General features: G+C 36.4%; 1 protein-coding gene across 1 annotated transcript in view; it reads right to left on the bottom strand.

The window, feature by feature from the left end:
- The window catches only part of RPGRIP1L (RPGRIP1 like), a 134,922-nt gene that overhangs the window by 28,244 nt on the left and 91,774 nt on the right, over positions 1-14,904 (bottom strand). The window lies entirely within an intron of this gene.

Raw genomic sequence — 14,904 nt, 5'->3', positions numbered from 1 at the left:
TGACAGATTATTCACAACAGAGAGAGAGCGAATGAGATTCTAATGCCCCAGGGTTTGAAGTTAACAGTGTCATGGCAATAGTCTACTGATTTACATTTGAGACTATAAATACCCCACTAGTAGTCTATCAGGAGTGAAGATTATGAGATCTTCATTGTCAGTTGCTTTCAGAATGACAAGTATCACTTGGCCTTATTTCAAAGACATATATATCATTGCTTTTGTTTAATCTACAGTTTAACCTGAGAAAGTTTTTGTTATTCTGAGCTCAAAGCCTATGAACTACTATAAAGTAACTATAAAGTTACTATACAAATGTATGTAGTTGTACAGACTCACATTCTAGAGTAGTAACTGGTTAACTTTCCTGTACTTTGCCAAAACATTTAATTTAATAAATAATACATTTTCATGCAACAATTTTTCCTAAATTAAAATTTTTTGAAATTTATTTTTATTTCAGTTCTGCACACACACATACCTGCTTCTTTGATTCTCACTTAAGCCTTTTAAAATCAATTTTGATGTCAGAAACATTATTAGGGAGTCAGAAATACTTCCCTAAGTAATGCTTTAAAACAAGTAATAGATAATAACTTAGAATTTTGTTCATACTAATTTTTTGTTGAATATTTTTGTTTATATAAACTTTGTTATTTATTCCCAAATTAATTTGTTATCTCAAATTTATGTACTAAATTCCTCTAGGAGACTCACAGGTATACTACTGTAAATTACATAACTTCAAAAACTAATTAAAATATTGTGAAAATATGACCTGTTTATTTGACCAGCTTTTAGGAACTCATTGTTAAGTTAAATCAGTGTGCAAATTCAGCATAGAGATTACTTAGCTATTTCAAAGCACATAATTAATCAAACTGAAATACATAACTATCCTATTGTAAAAACATTCCCATAAAGAACAATTTCATTGCTGTCAAGCCCCCTCAATATTTGATGAAGTAATTTTACTCCCTTCTTTCAAGAGACATTTTCTTTTATTATGTATTCCAAGACACTTTAACTAAAAACCCAAATCTGAATATTTCAATAAGGTTATTTTATTATTCAGTAGATTCATGGAAATTTTACTAGGATGACAGAGAAAATTCCACACCATTCTGTCTCCACTAATACAGGTACAAGGCTGCAGCTGGCAATATTACTAGGATTAGCATAGTATGATGAAATATTTAAAGGAAATTTTTTTCTAAAACCTAATAAATCAAATGACTGCCAAATGTCATTAAAGTGATGGTCTTTGACTTGAATATGCTTTTCATATTCAAATTTGAAAAGAAAGAGATGAAAGCCTGGAAAGGTTACTCGGTTTCAACTAATAACCTCAAGCCCTCTCCCTTCACGTGCATAAAAAATGAAGTTGGCTCTATTGTCTAATCTTACTTGAGAAAAGCCCTTCTCTGCTTGCTGAAGACTAACCTAGTAAAGAAAAATTTTAAATGATATTTTTTTTCCTTCAAATACATTGCAGTTGTCAAAATATTTCACACATATTTAATTCTGGGTCAAATGCAGCATGATACACAATTAAGTCTTCTAAATAAGTTGAGATATGACAAATTTAGACTTGTTATAACAGTAATATTTTCTAAGAATTTTCTTCTGCATAAAAGAAAAATAGGCTGGAAAAGTGAATGAGGTATTCATTGCTATTTGAACACTGTAAATGCAGGAACTTCTATAACTGTTTATCATAAATCCCAGTGAAAAAACAAAGGAACTTTAATTTTGAATTTATTTTGACAAATGAACTTTTAAATGACAGGAGAATCATATTTATATGTGTGGCTGTTTTATTAGTAACATGCTAACTGTGTAATCTCCACAAGAAAACTTTAAGAAAAAATTTAGACTGTCAGGTAAAATTGCGTGCAAAATATAATTCTAATTAAAGTAGCTACTTGAGATCACAACCAAACAGCAAACATAAAACCAAGAAAACTAAACCAAATTCTATCATATTATTCAAGGAATTAAAAGAGCTTTAATCTTCTTTTTATGACATTTTTTCTAGTACAGATTAAAAAAAAATTCTTGCTCTAGTTTATTGCCTGTATCATATATCCTTCTAAGTTGTCTGAATAATATTACTGACAGAAGTTATTACTTATCATTTCTTTGTTCATCTGATGCCACATGAGTCAACTTAAAACATATTTAAAAAGGAGTAAGTTCAAAATAGTATATATCTAGGAAAGCATGTTCTGAATAAAGAATATCACAAACTATAAATCTTGGCTAATGAGCTTGCCAACTTATTTTTGAACAGTGGAGCACTGCTGGTTCATGTCCTTGTAAATCCAAACTTCTACTAGGATTACACAGTAAGATTAAAATCACAACAGTGGTACAGACAACTCTGACTTTGTATAAGAAATGAACTCTGGTGTATTGCACCAAAGTAAAAGACTATGGGGTTATGGGGAGTGTTCAGGTCTTGGAACATGATGGTAGAGGAGGACCTGGGAGGGTTAGATTGTTATGTAGAAAACTGAGATATGTTACATATGTACAAACTACTGTATTTTACTGTTGACTGTAAACCATTACTCCCCCCAATAAAAAAAAATGAACTCATCTCTTCTGTTTCATCTACTTTCCTTCTGTCTCATTCTCTGTTTTAAGAAATGACATCACCATTCATCTATCAACATGAGATGTTGAAATACTGTTGCCACTTCAACCATTTTTTTCTTTCTTCTTGGGGTAGAATTCTAGAATTTCCTCCCTATAAACAAATCAGTTATCTTTCTGCTTAGAAACTTTTCTCTTACTTTACAATGTAGCTAGCACCCGAAATCTTCTCCACCAAACAGCTTCCACTTATTTGAGATCTCTCCATTTATGAGACTATTACTCATCTCCAAGTGTTTGTTGACTACTCCTCTGGACCTTTATACACTTTTCAGTCACATTGTACTGCTTAAATTTTCTCACATCTCTGCCTCTCTGTAGATGTGAACTCTTGAGACCATATTTTATTTATCCTGTGATCTTTAACAACCTCTTCAGTTGCTGGCACATACTTTATGATATAGAATCAAAGGAGGCTGAATACATATATTGTCAGAATATGTTTTATATACTGCCAGGAATAGGGATTTCTCCTTTAACAAATATTTATTGTCTGTCTACTAACTTTGTGAGTCTTAACTCTTGATAAACAAGAAAACTGTGCTGCTCCAGATTTTAATTGAATGAGACTGTCTCAAAGACAGGTCAATCCTGTAGAATGTAGATCATAGGGTAAGTCTATTTCCACTTCATTGTCTGTTTAAAATTTCTCATAATACAACAAATTTTAAAATTCAATTAGGAGACACGTAAGGGATAGTGATTTAAATGATAGTGATAGAAGAAAAGTGTTTTCAGAAAAATGTATAATAATGTCTGTTCAGAATTACTAGAGCTATCTGACTGGTCAGACTTTTGTAGGGCATTAATACACTGCAAATAGCAAACTAGTAAGATAGTAAATCAATAAGCCAATCAGTATGGGCTTTAGGTTGCCTATATTGTTTTTCTTTCTTTTTTTTACTGAGGGGGTTAATGCTTTACAGTGTAGTCACTGACATATACATACAATTTCATTATGTATTAGGTCCCCCCCCCAATTTTATTCCCTCTCTTCCCTCCCCAGAGTCCTTTGCTTTGATATAATATGACATGTCCAGTCCATGTTTCACTTTGTGCTCTCCCTTCCTATTGCCTACTTTATTAATTCCTGCTAAGTGAGATCACTTTTTAAAAATTTACTTATTTATTTATTCCCTCTTGTTGCCCTTGTAGTTTTACTGTTGTAGCTGTTAGGACAGAGAGAAATGAAGAGAGGAGGGGAAGATAGAGGGGGGAGAGAAAGATAGACACCTGCAGACTTGCTTCACCGCTTGTGAAGCGACTCCCTTGCAGGTGGGGAGCTGGGGGTTCGAACTGGGATCCTTATGCTGGTCCTTGTGCTTTGCGCCACCTGTGCTTAATCTGCTGCGCTACCACCTGACTCCCGTGAGATCACTTTTGCTCTTTGCTCTTCTCATCAAACCCTTACAATTTGGTAAGATGCTACTTGTTAGTACTTTTTTTTTGGGTGGGGGTTATGTTCACCAGTTAGCTTCCTTAGTTAGCAAGATGTCGACATCAGCATGTAAAAAGAGCATATAAAAATTTGATTGTGCTGAGCAGAAGTAAAAGTCACTTAAATAATAATTATGTAACCTTTTATTGTCTGTAGAGATGGACATCACATATTATGTGACTGAGTGCTCCAGAAATGTGACGACAGCTCATACTGCTTTCACAGAAAAGTTCTCATGATTTTGGCTCAATTCCATTATTGCTTCTTGAGTGTTGCTAATTCACATTTTAGCCCATATTTTCCTGCAGCATTTACTTAAGTTTTTACTGGTATGCTTGAATTTTTTTTTCTTTTACTTCAGAGGATTATGCTGAATTCTTCCTCTGGTTTCAGCTACCAGAAAAGCCACATAGAGTTGGACTATTAGGCTTCTAAAAACTAATTCAACTTGACAACCCTTAAATACTGTTGGTTATCTGAGAATGGCCTATGATAGAGGTTTTGAAACTTGTTTCAGTAAGGTTTAAATCTGCCTATGGTGAGATTACATGTGTTAATTCATTCTATAAATTTCTACAATGAATAAGAGTTTCTTTTAAATTTCAAACTTAAAATCAAAGACTAGAAAAGTCTGGAAAATAGTTGGTCATATTCAAGTCCTCAGCATCTTCAAATAAAAGTTACCATTAAACATTACCTCATTAATTTTTTTTTTTCCTCCAGGGTTATTGCTGGGCTCGGTGCCTGCACCATGAATCCACTGCTCCTGGAGGCCATTTTTCCCCCTTTTTTGTTGCCCTAGTTGTTGCAGCCTCATTGTGGTTATTATTGCCATTGTTGACGTTGCTTTGTTGTTGGATAGGACAGAGAGAAATGGAGAGAGGAGGGGAAGACAGAGAAAGAGGGAAAGAGAAAGATAGACACCTGCAGACCTGCTTCACCGCCTGTGAAGCGACTCCCCTGCAGGTGGGGAGCCGGGGGCTCGAACCGGGATCCTTACGCCGGTCCCTGCGCTTTGCGCCACGTGCACTTAACCCACTGAGCCACCGCCCGACCCCTCTCATTAAATATTTTTATTGTTACTGTTGAAGAAGTAAACATTTCAGCCTTCTCCTACCTCATCCCACAGATGTAACCACTCTCCTGAAGTTGATATGATCATTCTCAAATTTGCATTTATATTTTCTTCTACATATATATATGTAAGCAATATATTTTTTGTTTTTCAGATTTTATATTCGTAGTAACGTCCTCTATTAATCAGTCTCCAATTTGTGTTTTTTCATTCAACATATTTTTGAGATTTATTCATGCTTACAACTTAAATATAGCTCACTTATATTAATCATTGGATAGGATTCAATTTATAGTGCATCTATAAGCTAGAGTCAATTTATTCATTTATCTAGTGATAAAGTTGTTTATAATTGTTTTTGCTATTATAAGTAATGTTACACTGAAAAAAATTAAAAATATTTTCTAGTATATGAGTGAATGTCTTAGAAGAATTGCTGGGTGGTAGGCATAATAAATTCAGTATGACCAGATTATCAAATTAATCCCTAAATGGTTATGTAAATTTATATTAGTATTCCTCATTACCATAAAACATTTTAATATATGTACATGTAAATGTATCTATGTATATAGTTGAAAATACCTGCCAAGATATGCAGATGTTGGTACTTCATAACAACAAAAACAAAATGGAAATAGAAAGTAGTGATCTATGTCTATGCCCTCTGAGAAAGTAGGGGAGGGGATGGGATACAGAGTTCTGGTGGTGGGAATTGTGTGGAGTTGTACCCCTCTTATTCTATGGTTTTTGTCAGTGTTTCCTTTTTATAAATAAAAATTTAAAAAAGAAAGAAAAAGAGTACAGAGTCTTATGTATTATAAGGTATGCAATCTGATCAGTGAACTTTTTTCCCCCAGCATTCATATTTTAACTGCGGTGAACACTAAGAAAAGCTTGAAATATTTGATTTAGTGACTGAGAAGGTGGATTAACAGGTAGAGCATGAAAGTGAAACCTGGACAGGATTACTGGTGTATTGCACCAAAGCAAAGGCCTCTGGGGGTGGAGAGAAAGAACTGGAATGGAGGGGCTTCAGGGGCATCAGGGGCCTGGTGCATGATGATGGAAAAAGAGTTAGGTCAGGGGTGAGAGTGTTTTTCAGACACTTATCATGGGGAGATGAGAGAGTGAACCCATGTGTCAACAACTGTACTGTGTAATCCACTAGCAACCCCCATCGGCTTCATTATAAATAACAGGAACAAGTTTAATCCTTGTCATTGCATATGTCTGAGTAATGATCCGGTCACTACCCGGAATATAAAAAATGTTAACAAATAAAATTAAAAAATTTTAAAAGTGGTAGTAATGCTTTTCAACAATAACCTCCCCTCACCTGCCTCCTTCTTTGTCATCACCAGGGGTTCAGTGCTCTACTGCTCTAGGTAGAACTCTTCAGACTCAAGAGAAAAAGAAACAGTGGTACAGAAGAAAAAGACTCCATTGGACCAAAGCTTCCCCCAGGGTGGTGGGGGCTGGATTCAAATCCCTGTTGCACACGCCAGTGCATTGCCACATGAGACAGCTCCAACTCTTCTTGTCCCTTTTCTAATGAGTAACAGTAGCCTGTGTTTTCTAACATATTCTCTTAAAAGATACAACAATAAACAAATAGAAAAACTTCAATGCCAAGTATATCGTTTATGGAAATCAAAATGGTGCTAGGGCTAGGGGAACTTATTTTTAGAACACTGTCACTGTCTCCTGTATATACCATATAAATTACTGCATCTATAATAGTCAGCAAATTACTGAAGCTTGTTACCACATGTTCTAAAACAGTGATTGGAATTTTCTTCCCTGTCCTAATCCACCTGAGGGATATGACACATTTCCATCATTAACTGTGCCTTACTATGGCAGTAATGTGAAGGAAGGAGAGAATTTTAAAAATTACCCCTCAATTTCAGATGATTTGGATACGCTATTTCACTTTCACCATCATTGAGAACAGATGTTATAGTACAGTGGTTCTCAATTTTGGCTGCACATTAAAATCACCTGGGGAGCTTTAAACAAAATTTCGATTTAACTGATCCAGGTGGAGCCTGGGCCCTGGCATTTAAAAGTTTTCCCTAGATGATTCTAATGTGCAGACACAATAGGAAGTGCCGCTTTTCACTAAAGTTGTGGTTCTCAAACTTTAGCCTACCCGCGAATGGCCTGGAAAATGAAGGAATACACAAATGAGCCCATGCTCGAAGTTCTATTTTTCTTTATAGAGTTAGGACCTCATACATGGGTGGTTTCACCTCTCCTGGGTTGCGTTTTCATTCAGAAAGAAAGAGAATGAGGGCAGCCACAACACCAGAGTTTAACCTGGTAATTTGCATTTCTCACAAATTCTAAAGTGATGTTACTGCTACTGGTCTCAGACCACACTTTTACTGTCCTAAACAAAATAAAATGATTGAACATATATTTGGTGAACATATCTAAGATATTTATAGGAAAGCATCTATGTTAAACTGGTCTTTGTTATTAAATACTTTAGTACAGAATTATCTGACAAATTATTTCCTTTTTTATAGCAATCAGTAATTCTCATATAAAATAATTGAACAGTATACATTATAAAAGGTAAAATATAAAAATTCCTAGTTTCCTCCTATTCCTGAATTCATGGGTTGACAATTTTCTTCTTGTGTAGAGCCAGTTAGCTGTATTATGAGTATTTTTGGCATTGCATTTTCAGGTCTCTGAGTATTCTGCTTTTTATAGAGTGAAAATAACCATAGACAATATGTAAAGGAAAAATGTTTGTATTAGCAAAATCTGACAGACTTATAAAGGTCATACGTCAACAGGATATTATGCCTATGTTAAAGGAAATAGAGTATATTACTATGTAACAGTGACCCTGACACGTTAATTACACTGTGAAACAGAAAATAGTTTTAAAATTAATTACTATCAGGAGAGTAATTCAACATTTCTGGTTTCTACCTTAAATGTGTTTTGAAATCTATCTAGCTTAAAATTCCACGTGGGTTTATTTTTTCCATTGGTAGGAAGTGATTCTGAAGTGATTTACAAATTTTAATACATAAGTTCTAAAAGTCATGAGTTGCTTTGTGCATTTTGTCTTTCAAAACTTTAGAACATATTTTGCTGAACATCATTATTGCAGTCACTTGGGAATGCTAGCTCATACTGTTCAAGAGAACCTGGTTTCCAGGTGGAACTGCAATTTAGTACAATTGAGTATGGCAGCTTTTACAAAGCTGCTATTAGAAGGAACAGGGAAAGAGAAAGATGTAAATATGTGCTACACAAAGGAAACCCATTTCTCTTTCAGTCTGTGATTTCCTATTCTTACCTATGGGCACACTTTAAGAAAACTGAGAGTTGATGGCAACACATTTAGTTGTGCATACTGAGAGGAAGTATTGTTTAAATGATAAAAGTAGCAATAATATGAAAGAAGAACGGTTAATATTTTTAATGCCATGGCAAATGAAAATGTTCAGTTTTGATGTCAATTTTGAGGGCCTAAAATAGGACTTTTAACCAATGTATTATACATCAAATTGATACTGTTAACTTCTGATTATTCAAATTAATAAAATATTCATAGATAAATGTCCAAAGTTTTCTATTTCTCAGACTCCCCCCATCTCCATTAATTATCATGCCTAGAAGCCTTTTAGTAAAAGCAGCAGTCATCAGGCTGACGGAATCTGACAGGCCAGCAAGGCCCAATTACACTGGTGCTCTGTGGCACTTTGATGTCCTGAAAACGAAGAGAGATAGGGGCAAATTGGGTAGCACATTATGTTAATGACTTGATTTAATCCAGCCACTAAACTTTATGTAGCCTGTTAAAAAAGATGCTAACACTAATTATGCCACTTTGGAAAGGAAAGAAGGGGACAAGCATTTCATTCTGACAAAGTGAAGCTCATAAATGTTGTAAATGAAATGAAACAAAATGAAGTAATCTATGATTAATTATACATCACAGTCATAAAGAAAAGAGGGAGAACCAAGTAATATGTCGAAGTCCTGGGAAATCTGTTAGATTGCTTTTAAGGATCAACATTTCTATGAGCTGTCAGATTCTGTAATATGAAAAGTAGAAACTGAATTATCTTAAAATGCTTACACAGAGTAGTGGATAATTCTAATTCACACTGTAATTAGCATAAATGATATTTATCTAGGATGCTACTTACAGTCTAAACTTTGTGACATTGTACGGTAGTTTATTTAAAAATCTGCAGTGGGGATAACCACAGGTTATCTAAGAACTTAAAACACTTTTTTTTTTTCACTGTACAGCTCTGGCTTATGCCAGTGTGTGTGTGGGGGTGAACCTGGGACTTGAGAGCCTCAAGCATGAAAGTCTCTTTGCATAACCATTATGCTATACCCCCACCTAAAACACTTTTTTTAAGAGAAAAAAATTCTCTTATTTAATAGAACAGAAAGAAATTGAGAGGGGAGGAGGAGACAGAGAAGGAGGAGACAGACACTTGCAGCACTCATGAAGCTTCGCCCTTGCAGTCTCTTGAACCTGGGGCTTTGTATGTGGTAACATGTGTACTCAGCTGGGTGTATCACCACCTGCCCCCCACACTCCCACTCTTTAAATGTTTGTTTTGTATTTTTTACAATGATATGTTTATTTGTTATTAATAGTTCGTTACAAGATTCTAAGACTACAATGTGTAGTCCCACAACACACCCACCACTTGGCCTCCACTTTTTTTTTTAAATTTCTTTATTGGGGAATTAATGGTTTATAGTCAACAGTAAAATACAATAGTTCGTACATGCGTAACATTTCCACTTAACAATTCAACACCCACTAGGTCCTCCTCTGCCATCATGTTTCAGGGCCTGAACCCTCCCCACTACTCCAGACTCTTACTTTGGTGCAATACACCAACTCCAGTCCCAGTTCTGCTCTGAGTTTTCCCTTCTGATCTTGTTTTTCAACTGTGAGTGAGATCATCCCATATTCATCTTTTTGTTTCTGACTTATCTCACTTAACATGATCTCTTCGAGCTCCATCCAAAATTGGGTAAAGACGGTCAATTCATCATGAACCTGAGACTTTGGTTATTCAGGAATAAGAGTCTTGCGTAACCATTATGCCATCTACCCCTGTTCACATTTCTGCTTTCTACGTAACAATTCAATGCCCCTCTAGGTCCTCCTCTGCCATCATGTTCTAGGACGCGAATCCTGCTCTTGACCCCAGAGTCCTTTACATTGGTGCAATACACCATACCCAGTAAAAGTTCTGCTTTGTGTTTATTGTTCAACTTTTTTTTTTAAATTGGATTAGTTTCAATGAGGGGGCCTTTAAAATTTAGATGGAAAAGAGTTCTGCCAATATTTTCCTCTACGTATTTGATAGTTTCTGGTCTAACATCCAAGTGGTGTTGAAATCTCCTACTATTACTGTGTTGCTGTTAATTTACTGCTGTAGCCCTTTCAATAGATGTCTGATGTATTTAGATGGCCTCTCATTGGGTGCATAGATGTTAATAATTGTTAAGACTTCTTGATTGACGGATCCTCTGAGAACTAAGTAATGTCCATCCCTATCATTTAAAATTTTACTTGTTTTAAGGTCTACTATATCAGACTGAAAAATAGCTGTTCCTACCCTTTTTTGTGGTCCATTGGCTTGTATGGTAGTTTTCCATGCTTTCACTTTGAGTGTGTTTGTCTTGGTGAGTTAGGTGGAATTCCTTCCTGTAGACAGCATATGGTTGGGTTGTGTTTTCTGATCCATCTTCCTACTCTATGGCTTTTAATAGGTGAATTCAGGACATTGACATTCATTAATATTATAGAATGAAGATATTTCAATGTCATTATTTTTGAGTGTTCTGATATATGGCATGTTTATGATGTGACTGTTTATAGCAGACCTTTCAGAACTTCTTTCAGGGCAGGCTTGGTGATAGTTGATTCCTTCAACTATTGCTTGTCTGAGAAGGTTTTTATGCCTCCATCTAGTCTGAATGACAGTCTAGCAGGATACAGTAGTCTTGGTTGAAAGCCTTTCTCATTGAGCACTCGACAGATATCTTGACATTCTCTTCTGGCCTGTAGTGTTTGTGTGGAGAAGTCTGCTGCTAATCTTATGGGTTTTCCTCTGTAGGGAACCCTTTTTTTTCTCTTGCAGTCTTCAGGATCCTTTCTTTATTCTTGAGAGCTTGTTTGGAGGTTCTAGCAGGGGAGTGCAGCTACTCGTATACCCTCGACCAAAGATCCGTCCGTCTCTATTCAGGGAAGGCCATCCTCTTCAATCGAGTGCACAGCTTCGGGAGGGATGCCCATGGAGCAGTGAGGGAGGAAGGGAACACCTGCCTAGCCAGCCAGATCAACCCTGGTGATCAATGGGGTGACAGATGTCGCAGCCAGATCACCCTCACATCCGCTTTCTTTATTCTTACTCCTTTTCATTCTAAATATGATGTGTCTTGGTGTCTTTAAGTCTGGGTTAGTTCTGTTTGGGACTTTCTGGGCTTCTTGAACCTTTATGTCATTTATGTTGTCTAGAGTAGGGAAGTTCTCATCTCCTAAGTCCTGTAGAATGATTCATTCCTCTTCCTCTCTTTATTCCTCTGGAAAGCCAATAATGCATGCATTACTGTTGGGTAGTATGCCAGCTTCCCCAGCTTAAAGCTTCTGTCTCTAATCCTACTTACTAAGCACCGGCATGCCTGCAGGGCATTGGTTTGATCCCACTTAAAGCTGCGGTCTATTTACATAAACCACTGTTAACTAAGCACCAACCTCCCTCCAGGGCATTGGTTTAATCCCCACTGGTTCACGATGTCTTTTTGCTCCGCCTCCTCTCCTAGTACACCCTGATCTCCTCCAGTCCTTTTTCGCTCCACCCTCTCTACGTCACACCCTGTTTCCACTTGGCTAGTATATATACAAGCTGCTTTTCTGAGTAAAAACACTTGGAATTGTTTTCCAGATCCGAGAGTTCCAGAGTGTATCTCCTGTGACGTTAGCTCGGCACAAGTTCCTGATCCCTCTCCCACGCAGCAGCCTAGATTGGCTCCAGTTGAGTTCTCTCCAACCCAGAGAGCATTTGCTCAGGAAGAAGCACCCTCAGGCGATCCCAGCATATTACTTCTTTTGAAGTCATCCCATATGTCTCTGTTGTTCTTTTCAGTATCTCTTAATCTTTCGAGGTATCTTACTTCTTTCTTAGTTTTCTCTAATTCATCCTCAATCTTGCTATTTCTGTTTTCTGCCTCACTTATTCTATTCTCTCTCCCCTCTGTTATTTTCTGTGGCTCAGCTATTTTGTTACCCTGTTGTGATACTGTATTAGCTTGTTCAGCTAGTTGTGCTCTTAGCTCATCTTTTTCAGCTTTCAGCTTTCCAAGTACCTCAGATTGTTAAGTGTTTTATTTCAGAGTCTCATTTGCTGTTTCCCCATTTCTGATTATATTATTTTCAAACTCTTTCCTTACTCCTCTAACTAATAGCTCAACTAGTGTTTGGATATTGTCCTCAATACCCTTTGGGTTTTTTTTTTTTAATATGGAATTCTGTCCTGGTTTATTTCACCAATGTTTCTTCTTGGTTTAACCACTGTATATGGTTTATTATGAGGTCCCTCTCTCAGTATGATTCAATCCACTAGTCACATTTGCCTGGATTGACTTGTCTTTGACAAGAGAGAGTAGAGAGATGTGGCTGCTGCTACTCTGTGCTGGTTATTGATGGCTAGCAGGTGGTGCTATTGTGATCTCCAGGTTTCTCTCTTTTGTATGATCCAAGGCATGTGGGGTGGGGTGGGGTGGGTGGTTGCTTTGGGCTGTCTTGCGGTCACAAATGCTCTGTTTTATGTTGTGTCCTTGCATTAAATTCAGAAGGCTAAATACCCCAAGTCAAAGATTGAGAGGTTTTAAGCCCCTTGCTCTTCTGGAACTCAAGAGAAACCTTTATTGCTTGCTGTGCTTAAAGTGAAATTGCCAAAATTATGCAGCTCAGCGCTGTGCCCTCTAAAGCTCTGATCTGACTTTGCTGTTTTTCAACCCACACCCCTTTTTGCCCCAAACACAATGAACACCCACCTTAAGCTGCAGAACTTTCATCTGTAGATTATGACCTCAGTTGGGTCTCTTGTATTTACTTGATGTTTTGGGAGAAGAGATGATTCAGTCCCTGCTATTCCATGGACATGCCTCCTGGAAGTCCTTCCTGGCCTCCACATTTTTTTTTTTTACTAGTATTGGTGTTTACAATCTATTTTGTACAATGATAGCATCTTTTAAAATGCAGTTCAAGAGAATAAAGTCCATAAGAACAAGAGCATTACTAGGCCTGTTAAGTGGTTATTATCAAAAAGACAAGAGATAGATTTTGTTGAGGATGTGGGGAGAAGGAAATCCTTGTGTACCATTTGTAGAAGTGCAAATTAGTATAGGCACTATGGAAAACATTATGGAGGTGCCTTAAAAAAACTAAATAATAGAACTACTGTATAATACAGCAAATCTACTTGGTATTTATCAAAAAGAAAAAGAAAAAGAAAACATTTAATGGAAAAGATATATGTATCATATATTGATGGCAGCATTATTTACAACAGCTAAATATGGAAGCAAACTAAGCAATTATCTATGGATGAATATATAAAGAATGTATTTATATACACAATAGGACAGCATTCAGACATAGAGAAAGACCGCTACTATATGATCTCACTTACATGTGGGATCTGAAAAACAAAAACTACTCTTATTCACAAAAACAACCAAAACTAAGTTCACGGATATATTATAGAAAACAGGTTGGTGATTTCCAGAGGTAGGAATTGAGTAAAATAGGACGTAGGGTCAGAAGGTAAAGAAAAAAGAAACAAAGTCATATTTCTTGAAATATAGGAAATGCTCACAAACTACCTGCTGAGTAAAAAAAAAGAAGAATGGTTAGATTTTCTTCGTCTTTGCTTAAGATCCCTTAAAATACACACACAATGCAGGAATGCATAGAGATTATGCAAAAAGACTTTCATGCCTAAAGCACTAAAGGCACCAGGTTCAAACCTCAGCATAAATGAGAGCTGAGTCCTATTCATCACTCTATCTACTCAAATAACTACACAAAGGAAAGTAAGATATATTTCCTAATATTTTCTAACAACATCAGCATTATTGTCACCCCTGATAATCTTTAGAAAAAAAACTACATAATTGGTCAAGATATATACTGGCAAAAATATATATATCACCTAAAGCACAATTACTGTCCCTTTGACAACCTTTATCAGAATCATCAAACAAGTTAATGCAATTAAACTTAGCCTAAAGTTTAAGACTTGACTAAAACCCTAGGCTTATTTCCTCCCTAACTTGAGGCCAGACCCCATAAACCTAATACCAGTTTGGATACAACATATGATAATCAACTGTTTAACAATTGGGAGAAAGTCTTAGTTTATCAGATAAAGAAAGGACTACAAAAATTGGATAAGGGAAAGAGATTGGCTGACTTAAAGATAGCCATTTTGGCCAATACCAGGCCACCCCATCATCTGGTGCCCTGGTCAGGGGATCCCTGGATTCCCATAGAGATATGATAGGCCTAGACCTCTAATAGACCTCTCTCCACCATCATTTAATCTAATAGACCTCTCTCCACCATCATTTCAATGGTAGGGACTGCCCCATTCTCCGAAGGAAGGTTGGGTCATCCTGCTCTGCCACTCAGGGAAGACTGATCCTGAAATGAATACAGCTTAGA

Source organism: Erinaceus europaeus, chromosome 2 (genome assembly GCF_950295315.1).
Source record: "Erinaceus europaeus chromosome 2, mEriEur2.1, whole genome shotgun sequence".
NCBI classification, from domain to species: domain Eukaryota; kingdom Metazoa; phylum Chordata; class Mammalia; order Eulipotyphla; family Erinaceidae; genus Erinaceus; species Erinaceus europaeus.
This window is presented reverse-complemented; position numbering and strand designations above follow the sequence as displayed.